This window comes from Micropterus salmoides, unplaced genomic scaffold (genome assembly GCF_014851395.1).
Source record: "Micropterus salmoides isolate LMB-PRFRI ecotype aquatic unplaced genomic scaffold, ASM1485139v1 Ms_hic_scaffold_4, whole genome shotgun sequence".
Taxonomy (NCBI): Eukaryota; Metazoa; Chordata; class Actinopteri; order Centrarchiformes; family Centrarchidae; genus Micropterus; species Micropterus salmoides.
Genome location: NW_024043372.1, coordinates 32,482,921 through 32,502,858, shown reverse-complemented (window position 1 = coordinate 32,502,858; position 19,938 = coordinate 32,482,921). Strand labels below are relative to the sequence as shown.

General features: G+C 41.3%; 1 protein-coding gene across 1 annotated transcript in view; it reads right to left on the bottom strand.

The window, feature by feature from the left end:
- The window catches only part of LOC119886585 (caM kinase-like vesicle-associated protein), a 45,901-nt gene extending 30,704 nt beyond the window's left edge, over nucleotides 1-15,197 (bottom strand). The window contains exon 1 of the mRNA XM_038697416.1: nucleotides 14,891-15,197. The gene's annotated coding sequence lies outside the window, so the exon portion shown is untranslated. The remainder of the gene's footprint in view (nucleotides 1-14,890) is intronic.
- Between the last annotated feature and the right edge of the window lie 4,741 nt (nucleotides 15,198-19,938).

Below are 19,938 nucleotides of genomic sequence, written 5' to 3'. Positions count from 1 at the left end.
ATACTTAACTAATGCTTTATAGTGTAGTGTGTGCTACCTGTATTCATTCCTACTGTGTGCAGAAAGCCTTCAGCTTAATTAGTTTTTTAATAATTTCAATACAAACTGAATTTCCTGACCTCTAATGAAGCTCAGTGTAAGTTCAACCTGGTAGACAATCTTAATGCTTAATTAATTCACAACTCTCTCTCACACGCACTCTTTCTCTCTTCTTGCCCTCTGTCAGCTGACCATGGGCGTTCACTTGCAACCAGATTCTGCTACGATCTCCATCCGCCAATCATGTAGTCGCTGTCAAACTTAAAATCTGTTCTCCTCTCTGTCAGCTGTGCGAAATCGCTGCAGCCCTCCTCCACCCTATTCACCTTCAGTTCATCATAACCAGGTCCAGGTTGAGCTCATCTAAAGTCCACTCCTCATCACATTCAGATCTTTCTTCATTAAATCACCACCACCACCAGTGTCTAGACTCCATTGGGGGGAGGTTTCTTTTCCACTTACCGCCCACCACTTACCACCCCCTTAAAAGCAGCAGTAGGAAAACATTTGTTGTCATATTTGCTGCAACTGTCACAATATCCTGAAATTAGTACATGAGATGATTAATCTTAGAAAAAAAATCGCAAGACTCCACAGCTCCCTGAACAAAACAACCAATCAGAGCCAGGAGCAGTCTCTAACACAGTGTCAATCACTGCTCGTGCACAAACCTTGCATTTGCTCTCACCCAGTCAAGTTCAAAATTGCCAGTGTAGCTTCAGAAGTTTTGCAAACACAATGTACTGAGAAACAACCTGCAGCAATGAAAGAACTGCCCATCCCTCCTTTGCCAACAAAAGCGTATAGTACAAAACACGTGTTTGATCATGTCTCTCCTCCGCACGGAGCGTAAGGCTCATTATGTTCGATGCCATGACGCTCATTATGGGCTGGTGACAAAGAGGCATGATGACAAACAGTGATAATAACTTTTGAGTGGGGTGTTGTGTCCTGGGCCGCGAAGTATTGGTGGGGCGTCTTTGAGAAGACGAGTTGCAGCGAGAGGGACTATGGTCTTGGCGAGACTCTCGCCAGGGAGAGTGAGCCCTAAGCGGTATGAAGTTTCAAAGGACAACCAGCTTCTGCTTGTGGGTTTGGTGAGCAGGGCTTAGTGGAGTGATACAAGTAGTAGTAGTAGTAGTAGTAGTAGTAGTAGTAGATCCCCTCAGTGCTGCGCTCTTTCCCCTCTGCTCTTCTCCCTGTACACCAACAGCTGCACCTCTAGTCACCAGACCGTCAAGCTCCTGACGTTTGCGGATGACACCACGCTCATTGGACTGATCTCTGGTGGGGATGAGTCCGCCTACAGGTGGGAGATCGACCATCTGGTGACCTGGTGCAGCCAGAACAGTCTGGAGCTCAACGCTCTGAAGACAGTGGAGATGGTCGTGGACTTCAGAAAGAGCACAGCCCCATCATCCTGCGTGAGTCCCCAGTCGCCACTGTGGAATCCTATTGCTTCCTGGGCACCATCATCTCCCAGGACCTCAACTGGGAGCTGAAAATCACCTTCATCACCAAGAAGGCCCAGCAGAGGATGTACTTCCTGCGGCAGTTGAAGAAGTTCTAAATGGCTAAACCCCATGGGCACTGGCATCAGTTGCCAGTGCGAATCTCTTCATGTGTCCGGGAGTGAGGTTTATTCACTGCACAGTCTCGCTGGCTTCCATCATACGGGCTTATACAATTCAAGACCAAAGCAAGACAAGTCTGAAATTTGGAAAACTTCTCAGTTGTTACTGACAAAAATGAATGCAATGATTTATGTTGGTTATTCTGAACATGTGTGTCTGTATGTGTGTCAGCATGTCACAATGTTTGCGGATGCGAGTGGGAGTGAATACACATGTTGCGGGAATGGGCAATAATGGTCACAAAATCAGAGGGAGCAGGCAGAAGCGGGATCAAGAAAACAGTCCCGCGCAGGTCTCTACATCAGGACCAAATCCTCTTGCCACAAAAACAGCTTCATTTAAAGTCTCTGAACATGTAAATATTAATTTAATTTCCTATATTTATATGTATATATATGTTCACAATATCCTCTTCCGTTGCAATACGTCTGCACAACAAAAAATGGAGTAGGCCTATGTAAGTATCTTTTTTCATAACTTGCATTTGTTTATTCCTTATTTATATATTTCTACATTTATTTATGTCAACTGTATGTTTGTCTACTTGTAGTACAGATGGGGACTGGAGTTTGAGACGCGGATTCAAGTCCGACTTAAGTCGCACCCACAGTGACTTCAGACTCGATTTGAGACTCGTCCTCAAAGACTTGGACTTGAGGTGCAGGACTCGTGAACAATTTTTATTTTTAGGAAACAACTGATGAGCTTGCTGTTATTCCCCTCCTTGCGTTACCTATAACCTGCCTACGTAACATGTAGTATCAGCTGCGCACGGCCACATGTGTGAGAGGACACAAACACCGGCAGCTGCTGTTCCATTCATCATAAACTTTGGCTTTAAAACTTCATACAACAAGGCCCAAACAAAGAAGTGCTGAACGCAAAATAGGTTAGAAATCTGAGGTTAGTAAACATTTTTAGCTCAGCGTTGGCCATCTAACGTTAGCTTGCTTCTTGCTTTAGCTACGACCTATGAGGGGTTTACTCCGACTGCTGTTCGTTATGAAAAGATGAATGAGCGTTTGTTTGCATTTAATTTGTAGTGGTCGATTAACATAATCATTTACGTCCCGCTGGCTGCCATCACGTTAATTATTAACATTGGCTGCAAACAGGTTACAGGTTTATTGTTGATCATGTACCGTTACAGTTTTATTTAGTTAACGTTACACTGGGTTTGAGAGAGGGAATGTGTTGACTTCCAGTACCACATGGGAACGAACTGACCCGATAGGGGGGGGCGTAATCGATTTTCGCTGTTCTAGCTGGTTTCCGTCCAAAAACAGCGGCCATTCGTGTCCACAGAGACCGTCTGGCGGGCCGCCATCTTGCTGAGGTCGACGGACACCGATAAGTTTCATTTCTACCTCAAATTCTCACCGAAGAAGAGCTTGTTTGGCAGAGGCGGCCTTTATCGGCCTCTGCTGGCGAACCGTAGGAGCTACAACCTCATGCAACCCCTCAATCTGTGGGCCTGTAAAGCATGGAGTGTTTTTGGTCATTTATATTGACTGTTATTATCAACATTTCAATGTTTTGGAAGCTTTATGTTATTTGGAACGTGGTCGTATGGAGAGAAATAGTGTTTTAAAGATAACTACCAATAAAAGTGAACATATAAGTAAATATGGCCAAAACATGGACATTCGCCTGGTATATTTAAAAAAAATTATTTAATAACTGTTGTATATCAGTTTCTGATTGGATTGAACACAGTAGGTGATACAACATTCATTATAACCATGAGTGACTTGAGACTTGACTTAGACTCTAGCTCAAAGACTTGTAAGCATCTCTGACATGTAGCACCTTATCACCAAAGCAAATTCCTCGTACGTGTAAAATACTACTTGGCAATAAAGCTCATTCTGATTCTGATACATACGAAGTAGAAGACGAAGAACAAGTAACGTTAGTAGTAGGAGTAGTCTGGTTTATTAGAAGTAGGAAAAGAAGAGAAATTTGGACAAATGCAGACCCACACATATTATTTAGCACAAGAGCCGACAGAGCGTGTCGGCCACCGTAGCTTCTCCTGTGCGCTTGGAAAGACAGGGGTGAGTTGTGACTGATGTGCATTCATGTGGTGTAGGAATAATCATAATCTCTTTTTCCTTCTTAAATGTTTATTGCAAAAAGAGAAATAAAGTGTAAATGGGACATAAAGAAGTATACAGAATTTTGATTCGTGCTAAATCACATATTGCATATAACATTTAATTTATAATATGGTTATAACGGTTAGTTTGCTGTCCATGTAGAGTGGACTAGATGTCTGCGTGCTGTTTATGTGCTCTGATAATGCTAATCCAACACATCTTGTAGTAGCGTCCATACTGAATCCACATTCCGATTTAAGAGCACATGAACACACACTGAAGTTGGAAGAACAACTTCACAACTCGGGAAACAGGACCATCCGAGGAGCATGTGAATGCACTGTAAATTGCTGGTTGCAATTTGCAACCCTCACCACTAGAAGCCACTAAAACTTAAACACTGAACCTTTAAGGTGAGCTGAAACGAAAACTAAAATTACTGGTAATAAATAAACAAACTAGAGACAAAGAATGCATTTTTATTGAAAAACTAAAACCAGGAATTGCACTGAAAATTTAAAGGACATCCAGTTGACTGTAATGAACATCCTCTTCATTTTTTAATCAGATTGCTTTCTTGCAGTGCAGTCCTTAATATTATAGTCTTTGGGATATTATAATGATTTTTATCAAGAAAATATTAAAGGTTACTGAGCTCTATAGTTTCCACATACAGGATATTAATATGCCGTGTAAGTCAGTTCTGTAATATTCTCCGCAGCCTCATCATATTTACAAACTATTCTCTCTGGGGGAGGAAACCCAGCAGGATGAGGAATGCATAATCTCTCTTGACAGAATGTTCATGAACTATTGAATTGTGTTACTGCTGTGTGCTTTTGGATACTTAGCAAGAGAAGCCAGCTTGCACTGAATTTCTAGCTGCTTTACAAAAGCCTTCGAGTGGAGCAGCTGTATTTCTCGCTGTGTGCAGGTAAACACATGTTGGAGACACTGCAGAATGGCTTGTAGAAAATCCAGGTCATAATACCACACTGACTAACACCGCAGTGGCTTAAAAGTTTCAAATGAGTGTAAATGCAACTTAACAACCCTCTGTCTCCATGGTTACACAGTGGTCACACAGGTGAAAGCAAAGGTGTAGCAGAAGAGGGCCGCCTCTGTCTGTAAGAGATGACGTATTCTTGGTGTAGAAAGAACTTTGCCTGCTGCGAGGACATGCTCTCACTCCTCAGACCGGGGTGAGTAAATGTGTTGCGGCCCACTGTACAGCACAGACCCAGTGAGGGGTGGTGAGCTGTCCTGCATATGGCCTTGATAGTCCCGGTGGAATCACAGCACCGCCTGCCCACCAGTCGTGCCCACCTGCTCCTTAGCAGAGCCAAGCAAACCCAATCCCCATGTTGGCTACATTTCCATTTGAACACACCAAGCTGCCCCCCAAAAAACGTCATCTACACTCCAGCCAATGCTTAAATTGTTCTAGGCATTCATGCATGTTTCACACCCACAGTGTGAACACATTTGTCCTTCTCAAAGGGAAAGAGAGCATGGTCCAACACTTTACCGGTCCTGTGCTGCTCTCCAACTCCGCTCTACTGTACTAGTGCTATAAAGTTAGAACCATATGAACATACTTTTTAGACTTATAATTTTGAGGGACGTTATGCTTAAGAGAGAAAGAGCTAATGTCTGCATCCTAACTATTTTTATATCCACTCAGTAAAAGTTCACAAAAGATGTGTAAATCATGAACACCCCTTCTCCGGCTCATCATCTGATCAAAAGAAAACCCACCAATGATCTTCACCACATCAGAGAACGCTGTCAACACCTCATTTATTTCTGAGGTTTTGTGCCTCCATATATGAATGTTGAACCAAATGGCTCGAAATGTAGAATTAAGTTATGTGTATGAATATTGTCTGTTTGTTTTATCTAACATGATTATGGCCATTTTTACCTATGTTTTACCTATGGTATGTGATTACATACATTTTATGGTATATAGAGCAAATATATAGTCAAAGGATAATTTGTATAATTCTTTATACCTTTGTTAATGACCAAATACCTGCAAAACGGCCTCAGATGTACTTTGTGTTAAAATGTGGACTAAGATGGTAAACATGGTAAACATCACTCAGAATGGACATTGGGGTCACACTGCTTTCTCAACTGCTGTGTCCAAGATGAAATTTGAACCCGTATGTTTATACACAAAGCATATAATAGTCCATTTCAAAACAACTACTGTAAAATTATTTTCTCCAAGTTCCCGATTAATCAAACAGAGTGGCTGTTATGAAGCTGCTGTCTATTTTATGTCATATGTGACATGTGGCTCAGCAGTTTTATCTTCATGACGACAATTTTCATGGCAGATACAACATGCACAATGAAGCCAGTCCTTACTGACTGTCTCAGCTATGTCCACGGCTACAAATGTGTGCCATTGAATTGGAGATTTTTGAGAGCATGCATCAGAGGACCAACCCCTTGGCCTTTCTCATATAAGTTAATGTGGCTGGAAGACCAGGCTCACTGCTCTACAAATCCACCGCTATCCACCACAAAGCTGTACTCATGCTTCTTTTCGTCCCACATGAATGAAAAAAAGCCTATCTCTGAGGCCTTTCTCCAGTCAATAGTAGCAGTCTGTACCTAAATATACTTTCCTCTGTTTTCTTGCTTTGTCTAGGCAGTGATACAGTTAATCTGCTCTTGGTGTGTTGGTGTGCTCCACGAGGAGAGAGCAGTAGAGAGAGAGAGAAAGGGAGAGAGAGAGAGGCTGACGTACAGACGCTGAGAGAACAAGCAGGGAGAAGTGGCGAGGAGCCAGGTGACTCAGAACATGTGACAGGGGGTCAGTGCAGTGGGAGGTAGTGAGATGAATGACTGAGGTGTGAATCCTTGTCGCTAATGCAGGCATCCACCTCCACCAAGCTCTTTTCCTGAAGCATGTGATTAGCTCATCGCCAGCCTTGTGTTCAGCTATGTGCCTTCAGCCTTTGAGCCCCGTGTTGAAAAATTCCTCTGAATTTGTACTTAATATAAAAAAGATGCATAAAATCTCACCACAAACACCACAAAGGTATGTCTACCTATGTCTCCCTAAGTGAAACCGTTTAATTTAAGTTTTTCAGACAATGTCTTGATGTAAGACAGCTTCGTCATTTAGGTTTATGTAAAATCTGAAATGCTTCCTCTTCACACTTCACCGGCTAATCTGACCATTCTCTGCGCCTGTTGTTAGTTGCCTTGGTTACAAAGTCCTTCAGTGTGGCATCATAGTACAGTACTGTTTCTGTTCAATGTAGAGAAAAATATAATTTGCTTTGGAATGGTATGTAAGCTGCATATTGCTAAATTTAGAAGATATATTTTTACTTGTTTGTCTTTTCAAGGTCCAAGAGGTTTGTTTACATCTTGGGCTAGTAAGGATAAACATTCATGGGCATTACATGGATCAGTGCTACTACTGTGTCTTTCACAAAAGATGAGTAGGAACATGTTGCTTTGAATGAATTTTATTGGATCTGCTCATTAATGTCTACCACCTGTTCCCTCAGCCCAGTTTCCCTCCTCCTTATCTGCTGACAAAGATCTTGCACAGTAGATCGCATTCAGTGTGAAATTGCTGCATCTCATAAAAGCAAACTTTTATCTAATTAGTGAATCACCTTCAGATAAGAACCACAAACCTTTTTCTAGGTCTTACAAACAATATCTTTCCTCTGTCACAACACATACGAAGCCAGGGGCGGCTGTGGTTCGATCCCCGGCTCCCCCAGTCTGTATGTCCAAGTTTCCTTGGGCAAGATACTGAACCCCATATTTCTCCCAAGGGCTGTGCCATCAGTGTATGAATGTGTATGATTGGGTAAATTTCCATTTCTGGTGGGTAGTTGGAAACGTCAGTGCGTCAATGTGGTGAATGTGATGTAGTGTAATGAGCTTTGAGTGGTCGAAAAAGACTAGAAAGGCGCCATGCAACTTTACCGTTTACCATACATAGTGAGAATGTACACAGTTTAAGTTTAACTACTGTACACGTTTTATCATAAGCATTCCATGCTGCACAGACTGAGGCAATGAAAGGTTACAATCTCCCGTTCAAAAAGCTTTAAACACACAGTTTCAGGGAAATATCTAAAAGTCATAAAGATGGAATTTGAGTTTCCTTGAAGTGGCTATAATTGATATTTTTACAGTAATAATGTGACAAAGTGAAAGAGGCTGAGGAACCCTAGAGTCAGAATTATCACCTGAATCAGAAGCTCCCCTCAGCTTCAGAGAGTTTCATGTCATTGTTTTACTGTCCGTTATACAACTTTACCGACTGAGCGAAAGTAGTGAATACTGTACTTACATTTGCCAGATAGACAGAAAAACGACTTCAAATTAATGCTAATGTTACTCTGCAACTGCTGGATGTGTAAATAAGCAGCTATTTTCTAACATGTTCGTCAAATCAACTTAAAAGGTGATTATATGTCAATATTATGTTCATCACTTTCCACTGCCCCCAAGTTTCCAAAAAAAAACAAACAGTTATTGCAGGTTTAATGCTGTTTTATTGAGGCAGTGATGCTCAGCAATTAAACTATCATTTGTTTTCATTTGCAAATCACTAATTTGTTATATACAACCTACTGTAAGTGATCCAGCCTGCTGGGCACATAAGATTAATTTGTGTTGTTCCAAAAAAAATAGCACTCCTTTTTGCTCCCTCTGCTGACTCAGACGTCCTTTAACATTTCTGATTTAATTGCACACTGTCTGTGCTACAGTTACCTGCTCTATTTCCAAGCCCCTTCTCCCCATCCCCCTCCTCCTCATATTTTGCCAGAAGCCAATTTCAAAATTGCAAACTGACAAAGCTGAGCTTGTCATCGTGCTTAAACGTCCAACTCAAAAACTGAAAACACACAGATCATAAAGCCTGTTCAACCTCCACTGTGCTTCCCTTTCAAGGCGGTTAAAAACAGAGCAGTAGTATTTATTGCAGAGTCAATGCCAGAGCATCATTAAGTTCTGACTCAAGGGTCAAAGCAAATCTACACAAGTGGCACCATGGTGACAAATTAGCAGAGCAATGAGGGAGCAGCATCTACTGTAGTCATGCAAATGTTGGTTGTCTTCAGGGGCTGTCATGCAACTTTAATGAAAATAGATTTCCCCTGTCCTTCACCTGTGTAACATGCAGTAGAGTACAATAACACATGTAGAGGAGGCAATATTAAAAGGGAGCGAGGATTTAATAACAGGACCGACACTTGAAACACGATAAACAGAACCTGGAAGCATTAATTTTTATTTCCCTCAGAAAACTGATAGCATAGCATCTACAGTAGCTTGAGTGTTTTGCGCACTGATTTTGGTCATAACAGAAAATGTCACTTTAAATTTCAATACATTTCATCAGTTTTTCATTTCATAGAGCAGAACAATGCTGCAGACTCGAGATGCATAAAATGTCACCTGAGAAATTACCTTGCCACTCAAATATAGAAAATGCCACCTATTTCTTCAGGACGCAGTCGGCAAACACCACAAGTCAATAATAATACCTTCCATCCATCACAGCCTTCATCACTTCGACCCCTGTTATCTCTACTACTGTTGAATGAGAAAATGAAGGAGCAGGCAGCTGGGGTGACAACTAAGCAGTTATGAGCAACGCTCCACATAGGAGGCCCATTACCTCCAATGCACAATGGAAAGGAGAGGATGTGCATGATCAAGACCGCGGTAACGTCACTGCATACCTTTGCATAAGCAACTCGCTCGCAGATGAAAATGTCTACAGTGGCAGCATGAATCAATGTTGAGGTGAAATATTAATCCACTTCCATTTAAAATTCCCCTTCAAATGTTCTGTTTGTGGGTGCTGGCCAGGGTGGCTCTTTGAAGTTGCATGGTGCCACAAGTAACCCTTTCACTAAAGACGAGGTTTGAGGGCAGAAAACACTCCTGTTTTAAATTGTTTAGTGGAGGCTTCCACTGTCTTAATCATGACTGATTAAATCAGTCTTGCTGTTTTTCTTTAACTGACACTAATTGTTTCCTCCTTATAAACAGTGCAGGCACTGCCACATGTGATAAAAACATAACTGCTGTTGTGTGCTCCCTCTGATAGAACCCATAATGACTGATTACAGAGTCAATGTCAGTAACTTGTTCCTAGATGCCTGTGACAAGAAGAAACCAGCCAGGACAAAACAGCACAGATGAGAGACTGATTAGTTCACAGCTGGCTCTGCAATAGAGCATATTCACGTACGTTACTTTTTCAGGATACTTCCTACCTCTGTCACTAAATAACACTGAATGGGGAAACAAACTAAACTAAAGACAAAGTACCAGACAGTCAATAGTCTGTGGAAGTTAGAAGGTGAAAATTTGAGACAAGAACAAGTTCTTTTTTAATAAAGTTTACCATTTCAACAGCTCTGTTTCACATGGACTGTTTGGATGTGGCTTTCATCCAGTTAGTTACTGACAGTGGCTTGGCAACGTAAGCAAACATGCACAAAATTGTTAAGAGATCCTGATTCAAATGTCCCTGAATCCTTATTGGTGCCTGAAAGTACATCCTATCAGGTTTTTCCAACTGAGTCCTGGCCACTTCAAACTAGTATGAAGAACGCAAGAGGAAAACATACATTCAGAAATCTCTGGTGAAATAATCAAAACTGCTGTAACTTGGGTGAAATATTATGTGTTCATGTAGGACCTGACTGTTCACAGTTAGAATGCGATTGTGAAAATAGGGTTTTGTCTTTGAAAAGTACCAATTTTACATCAATGGCTGTTTACAGGTAGAGTTGGGGTGACTGTGGCTCAGGAGGTAGAGCGGGTTGTCTGTTAATCGGAAGGTCAGCGGTTCAATCCCCAGCTCCTCCAGGCTGCATGTGAAGGTGTCCTTGGGGCAGCATATGTGAAGAGTGTAATGCTTGTTGTCGTTACAGACGGAACTCACACGCTCAAATGAATTGCCTCAAGTGATGTCACTTGAGTCAGCATCAGCTGGGGCTGAAGAATACAAGCTGAAAATGAAACAAATCAGGGCAGTCAGAAAGACCTTACCAGACCTCTGTAGCCCACTCCTCATCTCTGCTCGAGACTACATTAACCGCTATTAGCATAATATACTTGAATGTTGGTGGTCGAGTTGCACCACCAATTATTTAGAATTTTATAGCAAATTATATTCAGAAAATCACCTTTGGTTTGTTGACATTACACAGCCGCTTGAAGTACACAGAAGTCCAATTGCTTATTTTCTCTTTGTATGTTTTTCCCACCATGTGAATGCACAATGCCATGCTGACGGCTGCATGCGTGCCACTCAGGGGGGGAGTGGAAGTAACTGTGGTTTCTACTTCTGTGGTTTGATGACATCACATGCTTTTTCTCTCCCCGCAGGTCAAGAGCTGTGCCTAGACCCCACCTTCTTTTGACTGTCCACCAATGGGAAAAATCTAATTTCAGAATTTACTTTATATCGTTTACTGATTGAGTCAGATAGTAAAAATGAATGTTAATATTTATAATAAACTGCTGTGAGGTGTGATGATCTAACAGATGGCTTGTGCTGAACAGTGACATTTACTTACACATAATGATTAGTAAGTTACCAGCAGAGATCAAGACACAAAATGCATGGATGAGCTCTTATAACAAGCATCTTGACAATCAACTATTAATGTGTGCATACACTGTATGTTTATTGTGTTTATTTTTAATGCATCCATCATCTCTGTCACAAATATGAGCATATTCTCTTTCATGTTGACATTAGCAGCTTAATGTCAGATGCTAATGAGTGCTACAGGTATCGCTGCAGGAATTGTAGTATCCCCCTCGTTTTACTCTCACTGACTTCTCACAGCAGAATATTGATTCACTGTAAATGGAGAGAGCACATACACAGCTACAGAAAATAGCCCATGTGTTGCTGCAGTTAGTCTCTGACTTGATGGCGTCACTCATTTTTGCTTGGCTACTTGAGTCATGTGAGGACAGTGTTGGCCTGGGATTGATGGGTGGACAACAGCAGCAGTGAAACTGGAGAAGCAATAAATGGAGCCCATTAACTAAAAATATATTATGTATAATTTATAAGATACCAGTAGTAAAATTTAACATGTAAAACTGAATCTCTGCATGATTAATATTAGTTTTAGTTTACAGGATATGCTTTGCGTTGCAAAATAATTATAATGAAACATATTCATATTTGCCATGACATCACATTTATGAAACAGAATACATCTATAGGCTGTTTTTTTTTTGTAATTAGAAAGCACGTATCACCTCATTTTATTTCCTCTGTGTTGCAATGTAGCATTTCATATGTTTGTCTGAAAAAAATATAAAATATACAGTTTATATAGAAAAAATCTCTATTTATGAGGTATACCTCAAATGTGGGTTATGTAAAGTCAATACAACAGTCAGCCTCTGCAGTGGCTGAGTATCCGTTGCTTTTGATTCCACTGTTCAAAGCGAGAGATTCGCAGTCCACACACTACAGTACACTGCATAAAAAAGCCAGTCCTATCTTATTAATTTAGATCTAACCCCTTCCACACTTGAGGGATGATGTCTCTGACTAAGTTGTTAAACTCTGTCCTCTTGTATAACACAGGTCTTTCACGACTCAAAGGCCAGCTTTTCTTATTTACTCAGAACACCTCTACAATATAATGAAATACCACATTGAGACAATCTCTGACAATTCATGTGCTTTAGTGTCAAAATGTGTACTTTACTCTCCTCACGGAAAACCTCCAAGGTTGAGACATAAAAGTTGGGCAAACAAAAAGCAAGACGGATAAACAAAGAAACATCAGTTAAGCATCACTGCATGCACATCCTCCTCTTGTTAGAACAGTGTTTTTGATAAATGAAAGTAGACTATCTCAGATATTGGATAATCTCTCTGGCCCTCCACATGAAATCTTTGCTGCAGTACATACCAATCTATGCTCCAATATTGCTGCTCAGTGTGTGTTTTGATCTAGTACAAGTATTCAGCACTGTACACTCCTTCACTATGTAAGAGCACACAAGGGGAAGTTAGTTCGTTGTGTGGCTCTTGCACAGGAACATTAATGGTTGAGGACTCTCAAAGGTCCCATAAAAAATTTAATGAGCACAAATAAAGGCACATGCAAAGAAAGAGAAGAAATATTATGCGTAATATCTTAGAGACAAAGGATGTTACTTTGCACAAGCTGCACTGTATATAGAAAACCACAGGACTAGTAAAGGCAGATAGCAATAAAAACAATTTTGGGTGCAGTACCTTGGCAGGCTGGATCTGAATGAGCAGACTTCCAGAAATTTATCCGATAGCTATTTTTCCAGGAGAACCTACTCCACTGTCCTCTGAGTTATTCATTTCCATTCATTTTCAACATCACCCTAATTATTTCACCAGTAATTAGTGGACATCTGCAGTCACATTTCCAAAGCAATCCTCACATTTCCACATCTCTCTATTGTGCCAGAAACCAAGAGCGGATGCAACAAAAAGTTCGAGTAGCTCTCCCTGGGGATCTAATTGTGTACAAATTGCGAGGCAATGTGGTAATCTTCTGTGCTTCCTTGTAGCTGCTGCTGCCATGGGGCCAGCTGGGGTCCACCACAGGTTTGGACCTCTTCTGGGACTGAACAAATCATTACATACAGCTCACTGGTAACACGATGCGCATCCCTCATCTTAAAGGGCCTTAAGGACATGACATATGGTTGAACAGCATCGGCCGATAGCATAAATTCTCCCATGTGGCTCAGCTGGCTAGTGGGCTCCCAAAGGTACAGACCTGAATTTATATCTAAGTAGCAGAATAATCATAAGGAGTGTCAAGAGGCAGATTGAGACTTGATTGTTTTTATTCTTAGTCTTATTAAATCCTAGAAATAAATGTCAGATTGTCTTAATGTTCCTCCGAGGCAGGGAACATGCAAGAGTTTAGAGAGATTAGTGTCAGTGTCTCATATGCTGTTACAGTAAAAAGCCTTATCTATTCATTGCAAGCTGATGGAAGCAGGAGTTATTCTTGAGACTTTGCAGAATGCAAAACACTGATGATGGCATGTTTCCACATGCTTCACTTTTAATGTCTGCAATGGTCACCAGTACATGTGTTTTGAAAAAAAATGCATGTGATATTTGATGGTTATTAACCCCCCCCCCCCCCCCCCCCCCCCAAAAAAAAAACCCGGAATACTTTCATTCCTCATTACACGTTTCAGGGAGAATGGTATTACATTTTAGATTTCTTGCATTGATAAGAGGTATTATCATCATACACTGCTGAGCAACGATAACATGCCCGAAGCTGCCGCGCTTAAGCCAACTTTAACCCCTTCTCACAAGAGATGAAAACCCACCATAGACAATGTCAGAGCGTATTACTGACCTTTGACATGGCAGTGTGTGTATGGTTTTTCCACATTAAATGTTTGCCCTGTGGGGGGGCTTGACCTAAGTCACTAAAATGTTTGAATGTTGCTCAGTGTTGTGGCATCAGCATCCCCACATTTGCAGCATCAGCACTTAGATGTGTGCCTGTGGAGCTAGTGAAGACTTGTAAGAACTAAAGGACTCCATACTGCCATGAGAATTCATGATAATGAGGAGGTATGATATTTCTATGTTCTTTATTCATACCGTCATTAATGATGAAACTATAAAGTTTGCCAAGTACCATTTAAAATAAACATCTCACATCATTAGGCTTAAAAAAACACATATTTTGTGATTTGCTTCAGATTAGTTTTGGAAACATTTTGTTGCAATAGATTTCGAAGCTGTAATTGAACTATGTCAATAAACAGATTTGTCCTCACCCACATGGCGTAAAAATCTAGGCATTAGATCTAATGGTGGATTCATTGATGCCAGAGCGCTATTTCATTGTTCCACTGTTCTTCATACTGTGAAATATTATGTAACAAACTTAAATGTTTAGGGTTAGTGTTCTAAATAGATTTGCACACAGAAAGGAAGCAAAAAAATATAATAGATAACATTGCCCAAGAAGAAACATACTTGAAGTCATCGCGTTTTGTTTTTTCTGCGCATTCTGCTCTAGGTTCATTGATTCTGAAAACAGCTATTAAGAAAACATCTCAACTTACCTTGACACCAAATTCTGCCTCTAAACGTAGGATCCAGTGACTGTCAAAGTCGAGTTCCCCCCCCCCAATTATACTAATCCTTCCTGTGAAGTTTCGAGAAATAAAAGTACATCTACATCTAGTAAATTCTTGCGCTTCTGCAGCCTGCAGTACTGTACCATCTGTTGTGCCTGTGCGCGTCGAGCTCCGCGAGGTGAGGAGGAGAGGAGAGACGGGGGGTGTTAGAGTCTAGAGCGCACAGCGGATAGGACGGCGCACGCGGGAGGAGAAGGGTCTGAGACAAGCTGAGCGAGTTCAAATCCTAACCCAGCCGATAGATCAGCATGCGACACAGCCTGCGGGCTCCGACTTATAAACCAGCATATTTGAGGATGCACCAGCATTCACTTTCACGTCCCCCAACATTTTAACCACCCTATAAACAAATTTTAATGCTTAAGCTTAAATTCACACTATGGTACAGTTCAGAATATTCTCAGTTCATAAAATGACATGAAAGTTTGGACATAGTGGACATGATAGCTCGCCTAGTTTCACATTTACCAGTACATCATAATCCTGCCTGCTATCATATAGACTCACTCTACCTGTGCCAAGTGATGGACTATTGGAATGTATATATAATATATGGAATATTACAGTCCGTCCACCTTAAAACGAAACTTAAGTGGCCGCCAAGCAAAAGTACTTCTTAAACGATGAATCGATAAAATAATCTGTAGGAGCCTCGAAGTGGCTCTTGCACAGGAACATTAATGGTTGAGGACTCTCAAAGGTCCCATAAAAATTTTAATGAGCACAAATAAAGCCCTTCAGGTAGTTGGCATTACGTTAATATGTGATGTAGTATGTTGTGTGAGATGAGAGATGAAGTTCATTGAGGGGTTTCATAGAAAGATGTTACTTTACTGTTTTACAACAAACTGTGACTCTTGACAAACAAAATTATCTTTTGAAATTGATAAACATCATATGTGTAATTCAGGGCACAGTTCAAACAGGATCACAAAAACATACTGTACATATTTTTTCTGAAATGAGGTGCAATGGGTGGAAGTGGAAGAGAGGGACTTAGGCTGTCTATACAAAGTTTGACCAACAACAATTAAACACTGGAGTTATGTCCTCTTAGTCCGGCCGGGGCACTGCTGGCAAGCTAACTGGCTGTCACTCAGGATGGACTGTGTCTCTTCTACTGGTGAGTTTGGTTTGAAATGCTGCCACAGATATTCCCTGAGCAGACAGGTGGGTGTATCTTGTGACACAGGCGCGTGCGCCAATTGCCACAATACTCTATCCTTACTACATGTGTCTTTCTGTTGTGAGTTTTCCCTGACCACCAAAGTGGCGGATGGCCTGGCGAATTTACCTGCCATTGTCAATAATTTACTAGCATTTGGTGGATGGTGGATGCTAATTTCAGACCATGCAGGTTTGCAGCTTTGCAGCTTAGGAAAAGTTCATTTAAAAAATCAACATCAACCGCTCTTTTTAGAAAAGGTGTCTAGATTTTATTCTGGATAATTCACAGAACAAGCTGCCAGCTGCTATTTTCTGGAAGGAAGTAGTTCGATGACAGCCTGTGGTGGTGGAAGAAATCTCAGAGATGGATATTTCAAAACCTGGGCAAATAAAACAAAAACAGCATGGCTTGATTCCAAGCGGTATTTGAGAATATACGTTTTTCTGTCATTTTCAATCCAACGCTTTTTAACTGCCAAATCAAGCATCTGCAGTTGGCCTCGGATTGTTGTTGGAGATGAAAACATGCTCTAACATTCTGCGTCTTTTCCAAACCCTGCATGTCCACACACATTACAAATGAAGCATGAGGAGAAACATATACATAAAATTAGGAACTGAAAACAGTGGATGCTCATGGACTGAGACACTGGAGAGAGCAGATGGTTTTCCCTCAGTGTGACAGATACTGTACGATGCCCCACATATGTTCAGAACGATGAAATCAGAGGTCAGATGCTTCTAGACAACCTGGGATCACACTGCAAGGTTTTCTAATAGCTGGTCTAAATACATGATAGGTTTCTAATTCTTATTTTCAAATTGAGCTCAGTACGCAAGGAATGATTCAATGTATGTCTCAGGGATAACAAAGCTATCTCACTTCTATCACCTTCTGCAATCCCTCCCCCGAACACTGCTGCCTCCTCACCCACATGTGCTGAAATCTGCTGAGGCAGGTGAAGATGGAGCTTCCCACCCAGGACAGGTAATTTTGGCGGGGCACAGACAGAACGTTGACCCTGGCGTGGCTGGGTGCCATCTGCAACCACTGAGAGAAGCCAAGCTGCCATACTGGCCATTTACAGCTCCTGCCAACTGGGATCATGCTTCTTCAGCTGTTCACGACGTGCTCGCCAGGCCAGGTCACACTTATGATGGGGTGGTAGGAAAGCATCGCATCCTGGCAGGGTCACTTACAATCCAGCTCCCCCTTTTTAGAGGATCAAGTTATGGGAAATCACTTTTGTTTGTTCTTTAAGCAAAGGGGCTTGAAGGACTTTTTGGGAAATACCCTTATTTGCTTTCCTGCTTAAAGTTAGAAGAGAAGATCGATACTACTTTCATGTTACCAAGAGAGACGATAAGCTTAGCTTAACATAACGACTGGAATAACAGAATAAAAACATCTCGCTTGGCTCTGTAAAAAATTGTGGTTTTTACACTTTTGTATTTTATAATTACACAAAAGAGATATAACAAGTTAATTAGTGACCTTTAGGGGTGCTAATAGGTGATATTTGTGTACCTTTGGATGGAGCAGCATATCTTGCCATTGGGTTTATGATAATGCACTGCAAATAAAGCAGTAAATGCACCCCTCAACCACTGGTCACCAGACAAGCCAAAATACACAGCAGATTGGCAGTATTGTGACAAGTGTGAAACAAGTCAGGTTTAGAAAGGCCTAAGTGATTAGGAGCAGTTGGTAAGTGTGCACAGAGAGATGTCTGATATGTTCAACATTGTCTGTACAGTCAGTTACTTTGTCTCCTATCACGACCACATCAATGATGTAATGAAGCAAGCAGTACTTATTACAGAATTTGGGTCAGCTGTCATCTCTCAACACAGAGACAGAAGAGACAATTGGGCATCTGTCACCAGGATGTCATGTTCTTTAGGAAAGATCCACAGTTCCTCATCGTGCAGAAGTCTCAAATGTGCCATGGAGAACCTGTGATTACACTGATCACTTCTCCCTTTGTGGTTGATTATCAATGGGATGCGCCCTCAGTGGAACATTGTCTGAGACATGGCCGTACACACGATAGAGTTGCTTATCAATTCATTGTCAACAAGCTCCAGAATTACCACAAGCTCCTCCTGTCAGGGTTGGCAGGCTGTAATGTGTGTTTTATCTCCTATCAGTCCAGGAACAGAGTGTTAGCATATAGAGATTCTGGTCTAATTAATGCAGACATTCTGCAGTCCTCACATCACATCATGTATACGTATATACCGTGTTTTTTTTTTACATGAAAAGTTCCTGTCTTTGTCATTTTTCCGTCCCCAACCATCTTCCAAATGCTTTTTTTTATAGCGAGCCCAGTACTTTTGGTCACAGACAGATTGTGCTGTTTCCCTGCAAACGTCTGATATCACAACAGCATCCATGGCCTTGTAGCTTCCCAGTGCTCAAGCTGGAGTTGCTATAGCAACGGGTGATCAGAGGGGTTATTTTTCTGTGTTTGTGAACATATTGAGGAGATGATGGGGAAACGAGCCAGCTACAGAGCATTTTGTACTCTCCAGCAGTGGTGGAAAAAGTACATTTACTTAAGTACTGTACTTAAGTACAATTTTGAGGTCCTTCCGATTTATGCTGCTTTTCCAACTAATAAAGGATAATATGTTATTATTATAGGTTAAGCAACCCAGCAGTGTATAGAGTGATCAAAATTACCCCCCCCCCCACCCCCCCTTCACCAGATGCAACATTAAAATGATGTACTTACACTAGTGTAGCGTGTAACATGATCAAGATGGTGATGATGAAGAATTTTAAATCTGTCCAGAGAACTAATAAACTTTTCACCAGAAATCTCAGTTTTCCCATGACCTTTGCAGGACTCAGGAGGTCACTAATGGAAAGGTTGAATAAGAATCTCTTCATTTATGTCAGGCATGAATAATGAAGGTTGAGAGGCAACTCTGACAACCTAAGCCAGTTTAGTAAACTACAACTTGCTTGGCCATACCATGGCTAATATAACCTGACACCACCATCTTAAGTATGAAAATTAGAATATCATGAAAAAGTGATTTTCTTTCAGTAATTTAGTTAAAAAAGTGAAACTTTCATATATTTTAGATTCGGTACATATAAAATAAAATATTTAAGGCCCTCTTTTGTTTAAATCGTGATGAATACGGCGCACAGCCTATGGAAATCCAAAATCCATACCTCAAACTATTACAATATTAGAATAAAGAATGTATAGTACAGAAATGTCTCTGTTCGCAGAGTGCTGTGTCAAGGCATATTCACGGAAAGTTGACTGGAAGGCAGGAAAAGTTCACAAGCAACAGCCTTGAGAGGATTGTCAAGCAAAGCCGATTCAAGAACTTTGGGAAGCTTCCCAAGAAGTGGACTGAGGTTGGAGTCACTGTGCATTAAAAGGCAAACCAGGCACAGACGTGTCTAGGAAATGAGCTACAAGTGTCGCATCCCTAATGTCAGGCCACTCCTGAACCAGACACAGTGTCAGAAGCCTCTTTTCAGATGAAAGTAAATTTAGCTTTTAATTTGGAAATCAACGTCCCAGAGTCTGGAGGACGAGTGGAGAGGCACAGAATCCAAGTTGCTTGAGGTCCAGTGTGAAGTTCCCAGTCTGTTATGATTTGGGGTGCCATCTTCTGGTGTTAGTCCACTGTGTTTTATTGTCAAGAGGAAAATGAGCGACACCAGACCTATCAAAGCAACCTGGGCTTCCTTAACACCTCGGCAGTGCCACAGGCTGATTGTCACCATGCCATGCCGCATTAATGCAGGAATTCATGCAAAAGAAGCCCCTACCAAGTGC